We start from the raw sequence: 12,527 nt of genomic DNA on the forward strand, positions 1-12,527 counted from the left end.
GGTCAGTAGACTGGGTCAGTGGTCAGTAGACTGTGGTCAGCGGACAGTAGACTGTGGTCAGTGGACAGTAGACTGTGGTCAGTGACAGTAGACTGTGGTCAGTGACAGTAGACTGTGGTCAGTGGACAGTAGACTGTGGTCAGTGACAGTAGACTGTGGTCAGTGGTCAGTAGACTGGGTCAGTGGTCAGTAGACTGTGGTCAGTGGACAGTAGACTGTGGTCAGTGGACAGTAGACTGTGGTCAGTGACAGTAGACTGTGGTCAGTGGACAGTAGAATGTGGTCAGTGACAGTAGACTGTGGTCAGTGGTCAGTAGACTGTGGTCAGTGGACAGTAGACTGTGGTCAGTGGTCAGTAGACTGTGGTCAGTGACAGTAGACAGTGGTCAGTAGACTGTGGTCAGTGATCAGTAGACTGTGGTCAGTGGACAGTAGACTGGGGTCAGTGATCAGTAGACTGGTCAGTGATCAGTAGACTGGTCAGTGATCAGTAGACTGTGGTCAGTGATCAGTAGACTGGGGTCAGTGGACAGTAGACTGGGGTCAGTGGTCAGTAGACTGTGGTCAGTGGTCAGTAGACTGGTCAGTGATCAGTAGACTGGTCAGTGATCAGTAGACTGTGGTCAGTGGACAGTAGACTGGGGTCAGTGGTCAGTAGACTGTGGTCAGTGGTCAGTAGACTGGTCAGTGATCAGTAGACTGGTCAGTGATCAGTAGACTGTGGTCAGTGGTCAGTAGACTGTGGTCAGTGGTCAGTAGACTGTGGTCAGTGGACAGTAGACTGGGGTCAGTGGTCAGTAGACTGTGGTCAGTGGTCAGTAGACTGTGGTCAGTGGTCAGTAGACTGTGGTCAGTGACAGGAGAAGCAGCGACAGTGAAGCGTCAGATTCAGATTCTTATCGGATGCAGAGACGGTGATAATGGATCGGATGTGGGACGGCTGTAATGGATGATTGACAGGAGGCTCAGCCAGGTTCAGCCAATTATTTCATTCAGACCGAATAAAATGATTGGTCAGAATTTTATCAGAAATATATGAGAATTAAGCATTTTTGAGTTTCAAAACCTGCTGGATTTCTTTTCCATTTTAGTTTGACACACACTTATTAGGAGCATTTGAAGATGACAAAAGAAAAGTGTAAAAATGCCACATCATACGGTAGAGCTTTCACCAACATTTTGAGGGGTTTTCTTTCTTCCTGTACTGAACCGAAAAAAAACAAACAAACGGCACAATATGATGAGAAAAAGAAACGAAAGATGTTGTTTGATGCGGAACTTTAACCTTTTTTTTTTTTTTTTTACCAGGATAATAACATAATAACCAGCCAATAAGTTATAACATTATTGACCAAAAGTTATTACGTTATCAGTTCAGGACTTTTATTACATTATCGGCTGTTATTACATTATTGGCTTCTACAGACCTTCTTTATCATATTGTAATAATGTAAATCATCATTATTATTATTTATTTTTTAATTAAAGTAAAGTCAGTGATTCATGGCTCAGAAATCTTTTTTCACTAGTATTTTTTTTTTTAAAGTTGTAAAAGAAAAATCAGTTTTACATTGTTTTTTCTGTCTGTTACATTGACATTTTGGATCGGCCAAACCTTGTACTGAAAAATAAAAAATAAATGATTAGTGTTTTGTTTGAACTCTCTTCCTTTTGGGTGAAGTTGACACACAGTTCATTTCAGATGTGTGTGTGTGTGTGTGTGTGTGTGTGTGTGTGTGTGTGTGTGTGTGTGTGTGTGTGCGTGTGTGTGTGTGTGTGTGTGTTCAGTTCAGACTGCTGTCTCTGTCTCCCCCTGCAGGATGACACCAGACACTGCATCTGACATTCAGCTTCCACTGCATTAACCCTTTCATGCACAGTGGTCACTCCAGTGGTCAGTCCAGTGGTCAGTTGTTCTCCAGCTGTTCTCTTGTATATTCATGGGTTTGGTTGTTTCAGTTCCATATGAGCCAACACAGTGGACACTAATGCACCATCCCATAATAATCCACGTACATTCAGACCAGTACTGTACCTGTACTGTTCTACATAAACCTGATCTGCAGGAACATGTCTGAACCTAAAGAAATTGCTAATTGTTATTAGATTGTAATTAACAGTTTGTTTGTTTGTTTTTGTTTTGTTTTGTTTTGTTTTAACAAAAAGTGTTTTTTTGAGGGGTTTTTTTTGGTTTCTTTTTTTTCCATATTATGTCCATGCAGGTATGATAAAAAGTGAGAAAACATCAGATTAACAGCACTAAAAATGTTTGTATTTCATAGTTTTCACACAGTTTATCAGTAAATACATGTGTCTGTGGTTCTGAAATTAAACCCATGGTGTCCAGCTGAGTTCACATTTTTGGAACTCCATGAAAAATAGGTGCATAAAAAAATATCAATGGCATTGTTTTTCTTTCTTTCTTTTTTTTATGCCTAAAGAGGAATAAAAACACTCAGGTAAAAAAAATCTTGATATCAGGTTCTCATAATTCATGCTTGAAAGGGTTAAAGTAAAGTCAGTGATTCATGGCTCAGAAATCTTTTTTCACTAGTATTTTTTTTTTTTAATTTGTGAAAGAAAAATCAGTTTTACATTGTTTTTTTCTGTCTGTTACATTAACATTTTGGATCAGCCAAACCTTGTATTGAAAAATAAAAAGTCAATAATTAGTGTTTTGCTTGAACTCTCTTCCTTTTAGGTGAAGTTGGCTCACAGTTCATTTCTGATGTGTGTGTATGTGTTCAGTTCAGACTGCTGTCTCTGTCTCCCCCTGCAGGATGACACCAGACACTGCATCTGACATCCAGCTTCCACTGCATTAACCCTCTGGTATCTGCGTGTGCCTTTTAGGCACACTTTACACTTTGTTTTAAAAAAAAAAAAAAAAACTTAATATAATTTTTCACAATTTAAATAAGGTCAGAATTCAAAAGTTTTTCATTTTTGCATGATCTTTAACCCTTTCATGCATGAATTATGAGAACAATTATCAAGATTTTTTTTCTTTATTCCACTTTAGACATTAAAAAAACAATGCGGTTTTTTTTTTTTTTTTTTTTTTTTATGAATCTATTTTTCATGGAGTTGCAAAAATGTCCACTCACCTGGACACTATGTCTTTAATTTTAGAAACAAAGAAACATGTATTTACTGATAAACTGTGTGAAAACTATGACATAAAAACATTACATGCTGCTAATTAGATGTTTTCTCACATTTTAACATACACTACAAACAAAAAGTTCTGGATATTTTTAATTTTTGGGCCTTTTTTTTTTCAGTTGGGATTGTTGCACAACGCTTTTTACTTTTTTTTTTTTTTTTTTTTTTTTTTGTATAAATTGAATTGAAACACATTTTTTAATGACCAGACATAGTTTTATTTACAAATGGCAAAATGACAAAAAAAAAGACCAAAAAAAAAAAAAAAAAAAAAGAAATATCCTTAACATTTTGTTCGTAGTGTACTCTAATAATAATTTTGTTGTTAATTACAGTCTAATAACAATAACAAGGAATTGATTTCCACTGGAACATGTTAGATCAGATTATGAAGAACAGCTCAGTTACAGTCATGTTTTCAATGTCACTTTAATGGATGGTGCATTAGTGTCCACTGTGTTGGCTGATCTGGAACTGAAACAACCAAACCCATGAATATACAAGAGAACAGCTGCAGAAGAACTGACCACTGGACTGACCACTGGACTGACCACTGGACTGACCACTGTGCATGAAAGGGTTAAACTAAACTCAAATGTGCACATTGTAAACAAAAGAAAATGACCAGACTAGCATCTGTCTGCCAAGTGTGCATAAAACGCACTGTTTCTAACATTTGATCTGTATGATTAGGACTGAGCTGGATTTACAAAAACAAAATCAAATTAGAGCAGAAAATAAATCAATATATAATATTTAATATTTGGATTTATAGGTGTGCATTTTACGCACACTTGGTGACAGATGCTAGTATTTTTGAACATTTGACCTAGCAACAAAAATAATAATGCAAATTAACCAGTGTTGGAGTTAATCACTGACATATGCCAGGATGAAAAAATTAAATATGTGATCCACTTTTTATGGAGGATATTAAAAATATATATTTTTTTGTGTTTTTTTTTTCATCCAAAAAAATGGTTTGTTTCCATTACAAACACAGCATTTAAAGGGTTAAAAATGTGACAATTATTGAGTATTTGGTATTTTTATTTACAGCTCAAGTTGATGAAATAGAAAAAAGTGTAAAAGAATTACAAACAAACTGCATGAAATTTTTTTGGACATTATTCCACAAGTGTGTGAAAAAGGCACACTGGGTGTTTAGTACGGGCCTTGGAGGACGGAATACCAGAGGGATAATACGTGCACTGTCAGACCAGATAAGATGACTTCACTTAAAAAAATTGAGGAAACTGGCTGCCTTAAAAAACTTAAGTAATGAGTAATGAAAACTTGAGCGTATTAAACTGAAATACTTGATTTGAATGGAATTACTATTTTAAGTCCAACACACTAAATGCCAAGTTCATTTAACAGAAAATGTGTTACAATGTCAGTTGTTTTGTTTAATCATTAGACTGAATATCATCAGTTCATTGGACTCAATTCCAAGCTGATTTAATGTAACCCTTTCATACACAGTGGTCACTCCAGTGGTCACTCCAGTGGTCAGTTCTTCTCCAGCTGTTCTCTTGTATATTCATGGGTTTGTTGTTTTAGTTCCATATCAGCCAACACAGTGGACACTAATGCACCATCCCATAATAATCCACGTACATTCAGACCAGTACTGTACCTGTTCTGTTCTACATAAACCTGATCTGCACTGACATGTGTGAGTGGAAACCATCCATCCATCCATTCTCTTCCACTTTATCCGGGGCCGGGTCACGGGGGTAACAGTCTAAGCAGGGATGCCCAGACTTCCCTCTCCCCAGACTCCTCCTCCAGCTCTTCCGGGGGGACCCCGAGGCGTTCCCAGGCCAGCCGAGAGACATAGTCTCTCCAACGTGTCCTGGGTCTTCCCCGAGGTCTCCTCCCGGTGGGACATGCCCGGAACACCTCCCCAGGGAGGCGTCCAGGAGGCATCCGAAACAGATGCCCGAGCCACCTCAGCTGGCCCCTCTCGACGCGGAGGAGCAGTGGCTCTACTCCGAGCTCCTCCCTGGTGACTGAGCTCCTCCCCCTATCCCTAAGGGTGCGCCCAGCCACCCTGCGGAGGAAACTCATTTCGACCGCTTGTATCCGGGATCTTGTCCTTTCGGTCCTGACCCAAAGCTCATGACCATAGGTGAGGGTAGGAACGTAGATTGACCGGTAAATCGAGAGCTTCGCCTCTCGGCTCAGCTCCTTCTTTACCACAACCGACCGGTACAGCGACTGCATCACTGCAGACGCTGCACCGATCCGTCTGTCAATCTCACGCTCCATCCTTCCCTCACTCGTGAACAAGACCCCAAGATACTTAAACTCCTCCACTTGGGGCAAAGACTCCCCACCGACCCGGAGAGGGCAGACCACCTTTTTCCGGTCGAGAACCATGGCCTCGGATTTGGAGGTGCTGATCCTCATCCCGCTCGCTTCACACTCGGCTGCAAACCGCCCCAGGGCACGCTGAAGGTCCAGGTTCGATGAGGCCAACAGGACAACGTCGTCTGCAAAAAGCAGAGATGAAATCCTGTGGTCCCCAAACCGGACCCCCTCCGGCCCCTGGCTGCGCCTAGAAATTCGGTCCATAAAAATTATGAACAGAACCGGTGACAAAGGGCAGCCCTGCCGGAGACCAACATGCACCTGGAACAGGTCTGACTTACTGCCGGCAATGCGAACCAGACTCCTGCTTCGGTCATACAAGGACCGGACTGCCCTTAGCAAAGGGCCCCGAACCCCATACTCCCGAAGCACCCCCCACAGGATACCACGAGGGACACGGTCAAACGCCTTCTCCAGATCCACAAAACACATGTGGACTGGTTGGGCGAACTCCCATGAACCCTCGAGCACCCGATGGAGAGTATAGAGCTGGTCCAGCGTTCCGCGACCGGGACGAAAACCGCATTGTTCCTCCTGGATCCGAGGTTCGACTATCGGTCGGATCCTCCTCTCCAGTACCTTGGAATAGACTTTCCCCGGGAGGCTGAGGAGTGTGATCCCCCTATAGTTGGAGCACATCCTCCGGTCCCCCTTCTTAAAAAGGGGAACCACCACCCCGGTCTGCCAATCCAGAGGTACTGTCCCCGACCGCCATGCGATGTTACAGAGACGTGTCAACCAAGACAGTCCTGCACATCCAGACTGAAGGTACTCAGGGTGAATCTCATCCACCCCCGGTGCCCTGCCACCGAGGAGCTTGCCAACCACCTTGGTGACTTCAGCTTGGGTAATGAATGAGTCCACCTCTGAGACCTCAGCCTCTGCTTCCTCCATGGAAGACGTGACAGTGGGATTGAGGAGATCCTCGAAGTATTCCTTCCACCGTCCGACAACATCCCCAGTCGAGGTCAGCAGCTCCCCACTTCCACTGTAAACAGTGTTGGTGGCGCACTGCTTTCCCCTTCTGAGGCGCCGGATGGTTTGCCAGAAATTCCTCGAGGCCGACCGATAGTCCTCCTCCATGGCCTCCCCAAACTCCACCCAGACCCGAGTTTTTGCCTCCACAACTGCTCGGGCTGCAGCTCGCTTGGCCTTCCGGTACTCATCAGCTGCCTCGGGAGTCCCACGGGCCAACAAGGCTCGATAAGACTCCTTCTTCAGCTTGACAGCATCCCTTACTTCCGGGGTCCACCACCGGGTTCGGGGATTGCCGCCACGACAGGCACCGGAGACCTTGCGACCACAGCTCCGAGCAGCCGCTTCAACAATGGAGGTGGAGAACATAGTCCACTCGGACTCAATGTCCCCAGCCTCCCCCGGGATCTGGGAGAAGCTCTCCCGGAGGTGGGAGTTGAAGACCGCACTGACATCGGGCTCTGCCAGACGTTCCCAACAGACCCTCACAACACGTTTGGGCCTGCCGAGTCGGTCCGGTTTCCTCCTTCGCCAGCGGATCCAACTCACCACCAGGTGGTGATCGGTTGACAGCTCTGCCCCTCTCTTCACCCGAGTGTCCAAAACACGCGGTCGGAAGTCTGATGATACGACAACGAAGTCGATCATTGACCTCCGGCCTAGGGTGTCCTGGTGCCACATGCACTTATGGACATCCCTGTGTTCGAACATGGTGTTTGTTATGGACAAACTGTGACTAGCACAGAAGTCCAATAACAAAACACCGCTCGGGTTCAGATCAGGGAGGCCGTTCCTCCCCATCACCCCCCTCCAGGTCTCACTGTCGTTGCCCACGTGGGCATTGAAGTCACCCAGGAGAACAATGGAGTCCCCAGTCGGAGCACCATCCAGCACCCCTCCCAGGGACTCCAAGAAGGTTGGGTACTCTGCACTGCTGTTCGGCCCGTAGGCCAAGACAACAGTGAGGCACCTGTCCCCGACCCGAAGGCGCAGGGACGCGACCCTCTCGTTCACCGGGGTGAACTCCAACACATGACGACTGAGCTGAGGGGCTATGAGCAAGCCCACACCAGCCCGTCGCCTCTCACCGCGGGCAACGCTAGAGAAATGGAGAGTCCAGCCCCTCTCGAGGGGTTGGGTTCCAGAGCCCAAGCTGTGTGTGGAGGTGAGCCCGACTATATCTAGTCGGTATCTCTCAACCTCCCTCACAAGCTCCGGCTCCTTCCCTCCCAGCGAGGTGACATTCCATGTCCCAAGAGCTAGACTCTGCGTCCGGGGATCGGGTTGTCGGGCTCCCTGCCGTCGACTGCCACCCAATCCACACTGCACCCGGCCCCTACGATTCCCTCGGTGGGTGGTGAGTCCACCGGAGGGCGGGCCCACGTCGCTCCTTCGGGCTGGGCCCGGCCGGACCCCGTGGGCATAGGCCCGGCCACCAGGCGCTCGCATTCGAGCCCCAACCCCGGGCCTGGCTCCAGGGTGGGGCCCCGGCTGCGCCGTACCGGGCGACGTCACGTTCTTCTGCTGTTTATTTTTCATAGGGGCTTCCGAACTGCTCTTAGTCTGGCCCGTCACCCAGGACCTGTTTGCCTTGGGAGACCCTACCAGGGGCATAAAGCCCCCGACAACATAGCTCCTGTGTGAACACACACATTCAGTCCAAATGAACGCTAACAGCACAACCACTGAACCCTGCACAGAAAAACAACACATTTACAACTACAGCAACAATACCCACAATGCACTGCACAGATACAAAGGTGTGGTCAGGACTCAAACTGAGGGATTTAAATCCATTCAGCTGAAACGGTTTCATCCTTTAGACTGTGTCTACAGATGAGGAGAACAGACTGAACATTAGATAGAATGGAATCAAACTGAACTCACTGAACTACACTGGAATTAAAGCTTTTTAGTAAAAACACAGTCTGGGTTTACAGTGTACACCAAAATCATGTGTCCAGCTCAAGAAAAAAAAAAAAGAAAAAAGAAAAAAAAGAAATGGAAGTAAAAAAAAAAAAAAAAAAAAGCAGAATTAAATGAGCTTCAGATACTTAATTTCAGTGAAAAAAAAAATCAGTGCTAGAAATTCAGTGGCTTTTATAATTCAAAATCTGATGAGACAGATTTACTTCCATATGTATTAAACTCAAATGCCTGATTTTGAATGGAACTGCTAGTTTACGTACAAAGATGTATGCGCAGATGTATGATCTGAATGTTTTGCATTTGAATTTTTTACATTAGAAATGTATGTACGCAGTTGAATTCAGAGACAAAAAATTCAGATACTTAATTTCAGTGCAAAAAAAAAAACAAATCAGCGCTAGAAATTCAATGGCTTTAATAATTCAAAATCTGATGAGACAGATTTACCTCCACACTATAAAAACCAGAACTAGTAAATGTTGATTTCATTAAAGTTTTCAAATTAAACTGACTCAAATAAAACTTTCCATTTACAACCGACAAAAACTTGTCTGCTCAGCAAATTTCTCTCATTGTCCTAACGAAGATTTTCTAAACAGCACAACAAAGATGATCAACTTTTGAGTAGATTTTTGGAGTGAAGGTGGGAACCAGAGGAAACCCCACAGATGACTGACACGCACATGCACACATGGTCTGAACTAGACCAGGGCTCACCAACCCTGGTCCTGCAGAGCCACTATCCTGCAGGTTTTAGATGGACCCCTCTTCCAACACTAGAGCTGGGACTGTCGTCTCTTTGAAGGGAGTCGTTCAACAGACTGGCTCTGTAATGGGGTTTTTTTTCCATTCTTTTGAAACCCCAGTGTTTTCATGACTAAATAGGCTCCATGTGATGATTGACATTCCATTTTAAAGGTGTTTAATTGGTGCAGCAGTAAATATGATCTTACTGTAAAACAGAATGGTTAGTTCAAATGTGTGGGTTAAATCCATGACATGAGAGGTGACAGTAGACAAATGATGGAACTGGAGCAAAAACATCCCAGTCCATTCTGTGGACTAGTCTGTAGAAGAAAAATGAAGAAGAAAATCAAACAGTTTCTGATGAAAGAACATTTGATTCTCCTCAAAACAAGAACAATAAATGTGTGTAAACATACAGAAAAAACTGCACAAAACACAACAGTGATGAATCAGTGTAATTAGTGAAATACCTGACACAGAGTACGTAGACTGAACCCACATGCACGACCCAGAGACAGATGTTAAAGTTCACAGTGTTTATTTAACACCAAGCTGTCTGACAGTTCACTGATAATGATAATGAACAAAATCTTGAGAACAATCAGTCCCGGGTTCTTCTTTGGGTTAGTAAACCGGACCGGAGACGAAAACCCACAGTCCGGATCGGTAGAGCGCGTTGGGAATCCGACTAGGGAAAAGCAGAGGGAGGTCAGTGGCAGAACCAGGTCATACACGGGCAGGCAGACGGAAAGGCAACAGGACATAGGCATCAGGCTAGCTCATGTACCGTAAAAACAGGCGAAAAGGTCGAACACACGTAGTCAGTTGGAGGCAGAAGCACAGACAGGGATAAGGCAACAGGCAAAAACACAGATGGCAGACCGGGTCAAACACAGACAGACAGAATCCAAAAACACTGGTAAGTATCTCACAGGGAAAATACGAACTGGCAACAGACAGGGAAAACACAGGGTTTATATACACAAGAGGGAGGGAAGAAAGTGAGGCACAGGTGGAGCAAATCAGGGCGGAGTCAGGTAATCACACAGGTGACACAGATTAGGACAGGACGCAAAGACACCAGACATGACACATGAGGAGAACTGAACAAACTAAAACAGGAAATGACAGACAAACACACAAGACAGACAAAACCAGACTGACGTCTGGTGGCAGGCGTGACACAGTCTGTGTGGAAACAGACAGAAAAAATGCACAAAACAGAAGCACTTTATCATTACAATTACTTAATTTGTTTTTTAACTTCTTCCATCAGACATGCTCAGTGCACTCTTTTTTCTGCTGGAACATTCTCCTCCTGTCCAATGCCTCCCCAGTGACGCTAAATTGACAGGCAGTCGGACACTCCCTCCTTAAAAAAAAAAAAAAAAAAAAAAAAAAAGAGTGGCTCTTTACAAAGACTCAGTTCCCATTGTTCATTTCAAAGAGCCGTTCAAAAGATTTGATTCGTTCATGAACGTCACATCACTGTCCAACAAACCTATCATCCAGCTCTGCAGAGGCTGAGAATGACCATCAGCTGTGGTGGAAGAGGGGAACATGTTTTTTACAGTGTACTGGAACATGTTTTTTACAGTGTACTGGAACTGGACCAGTCTAAGAGGGGAGCCCTGGAAACAAAATAAAGAAGGTTTCAGATCACATTCAGTTGTGCTTTGTTTTATTCAATGTCTATTTAGTGAGCATTTTTTAAATAGAATTACACCAACAAACATTTTCTTTTATTTATATACACTGCAAAATGTTACAGCCTCATTTAGTTCTGTCCACTTATTTTTGCTCTTCAACTCAAAGAGCTCCAACTAGTTTTGGATTTTCAACTCAGCTGTTCTAGTTTTCAAAAGTTACACGTTCATTACTTTGTTTTCTTGACTGATTGAAAGTTTTTTCATCTAGGTGTGAGTTGACTTAACTTATATTTACAAGTTATCAGTTAAAAATAAAAAAGAACAGAAGTGGAGGGATGGGGGAGGGGGTTTGCGCGTTAGAGAACAGTTCCTGCCACATTTGAGTGTCCTCCTTTAACTCTGTGAACTGACGGCAGGCTGGTGTGGACAGTCAGCTCCAAACACACTGCACACGAAGCATGGCTTTGATTTGGGACTGATTCAGGGACACTTCCAGGTCTAAGACGAAGGACTGCGCTGTAAAAAGTCCTAAACTCTATTAGCTGTCAGAACTTGTTTCTATAATTTACTTCCATTTAAAATAAGGAGGTATTACATTTGAACTACACTTCATGAGTTCTTGGCGTTGTAACTGCAGACTGTAAGCCAGTTCACCGAAATGTTCATTTAAATGTGTCAATGGAACTGAATGATCAGTTTGAAAATCTGTCAAAACTGATGACGACCACTGGTGTAGTGGTGATGCTAATGTGAGCTACGAACAGCGCGGGAAGTCTGGTGTGGATCTGATAAGGGGCGCAGAATTAGGATGTCAGATTTGTGTCACAGAATAATTACACATGCAGGTTTTGACAAACAGGACTCTGACTGAGGTGAATGGTGACTGTTAGCAGGGGAAGGTCCAGAAGGTCCAGAAGGTCCAGAAGGTCCAGGTAGAATGGAGAGTTGATACTGGGTCAGGAGTTACAGCCTGTCTACTGTCTGGTCAGTTGGACCGGACCGGGGGGGGGGTGTTATGGCCACAGTCTGACCCATTGCCCTCTGTCATGGTACCTACTTAGACCCTCATACAGCATCAGACCACACATGTGAGCCAAGGCCTCTTCCACCAATGAGGTCAAAGGTCAAACAGCCAGACCAGCTGTTCCTGGAGCGACCATCTGAAAACACCCTGAGTCACAGTGGCTCTGGTCACACTAGTGTGGAAGTCCAAACTCTGCCAAAGATCTGGATTCTCCTAAAGCAGGACCATTCAGATCTGGTCCTGGAGAGAAGAGGGAAACCTGTAAAGCATGAAGGATACCAGCCCTCCAGGACTGGATCTGCCTACCGCTGTCCTAAAGGAAGACCTACCGCTGTCCTAAAGGAAGGTCTACCTCTGTCCTAAAGGATGGTCTACCTCTGTCCTAAAGGGATGGTCTACCTCTGTCCTAAAGGATGGTCTACCTCTGTCCTAAAGGGATGGTCTACCTCTGTCCTAAAGGAACGTCTACCTCTGTCCTAAAGGATGGTCTACCTCTGTCCTAAAGGGATGGTCTACCTCTGTCCTAAAGGATGGTCTACCTCTGTCCTAAAGGAAGGTCTACCTCTGTCCTAAAGGATGGTCTACCTCTGTCCTAAAGGAAGGTCTACCTCTGTCCTAAAGGAAGGTCTACCTCTGTCCTAAAGGAAGGTCTACCTCTGTCC

The sequence above is a fragment of the Sphaeramia orbicularis genome, chromosome 18, assembly GCF_902148855.1.
Source record: "Sphaeramia orbicularis chromosome 18, fSphaOr1.1, whole genome shotgun sequence".
In the NCBI taxonomy this organism is placed as follows: Eukaryota; Metazoa; Chordata; class Actinopteri; order Kurtiformes; family Apogonidae; genus Sphaeramia; species Sphaeramia orbicularis.